This window comes from Trachymyrmex cornetzi, unplaced genomic scaffold (assembly GCF_001594075.2).
Source record: "Trachymyrmex cornetzi isolate Tcor2-1 unplaced genomic scaffold, Tcor1.1 scaffold75, whole genome shotgun sequence".
NCBI classification, from domain to species: domain Eukaryota; kingdom Metazoa; phylum Arthropoda; class Insecta; order Hymenoptera; family Formicidae; genus Trachymyrmex; species Trachymyrmex cornetzi.
The window spans coordinates 1,476,411-1,477,458 of record NW_017300081.1 but is presented as its reverse complement, the minus strand read 5'-3'; the positions used below and the strand labels follow the sequence as shown (position 1 = coordinate 1,477,458).

The following is a 1,048-nucleotide window of genomic DNA, read 5'->3' as shown; positions in this document are numbered from 1 at the left end:
ATCCATTAATAACGATATATTATAAAAATTGTTCTTGATTTTTTAATATCTAATATTTAATAAATGTATTATTGGAAAACTTACCAATTCTTCCTCAAACAGATTTTTCTATAAAAAAAAATAATTCCGTTTATATTATAACTAAAACATATACGCAAGATATTTCCGATTAATAATTTTAAAAAATATGAGATAAAGGGACAGAGAAAATTTTCCACATTGTGCTAAATCCGAGAAACCCATTTTAACTACAACAATATAGTGGTTTAACTACGAAAATTGCTTATATACATTTGCTTACTCATAAACTGTATAATTTTGAAATTAAGACACATTGAAAATTAATTTAATCCTTAAATAACATAATTATATTACGTTAAATTAACACTCGAATATTTAGTTACCTTGTATGTACACACACACAAATATATAAACTCCTCACTTTTTAAATTTAATATATATGCATTACTTGTAAAAAAAATAGTAAGTATTATTCTGGAGCTAATAAAAATTTAAAAAAGGATAATTAAAAATACATGTTCTAAGTTTTCAGATTTGAAGTAATAAACTAATTACAATTAAAACAAAATGTGTAATAATTTCTGTAAATGAAACAATGCTTACGCTGTAAGCATATGGTTTTATTCCATTTTGTGTATTTCAGAAATAATTAAACATAATATAGAAATATATCATATAGAAGTACGATATAATACGTAAAATTAAAATTTATATTTGTTTAATTTAAGATAATATAATATATATGTGTATATAAATATATATATATTACTTTATATATGTTACTTTTGTAGTACATATTTTGGAGAGTCTAAAAATTTTTCATTTTAAGTGCAACTTGTTTTTACGCAACTATTCTAACGAACTTGACCGCCTTTTTCAGAAACAATTATCCATTAATAACGATATATTATAAAAATTGATCTTGATTTTTTAATATCTAATATTTAATAAATGTATTTTTGGAAAACTTACAATTTCTGCCTCATCCAGATTTTTCTATAAAAAAAAAAAAATTCCATTTATATTA

General features: G+C 20.8%; 1 long non-coding RNA gene across 1 annotated transcript in view; it reads right to left on the bottom strand.

Annotated features, from left to right (window-relative positions):
- Positions 1-80: 80 nt before the first annotated feature.
- Positions 81-1,048, bottom strand: part of LOC108768123 (uncharacterized) — a 3,612-nt gene continuing 2,644 nt past the window's right edge. Inside the window, exons 4-5 of the long non-coding RNA XR_001940469.1 lie at positions 994-1,017; positions 81-108 (exon numbers count right to left, since the gene is read on the bottom strand). This is a non-coding gene — a long non-coding RNA (uncharacterized LOC108768123). The remainder of the gene's footprint in view (positions 109-993; positions 1,018-1,048) is intronic.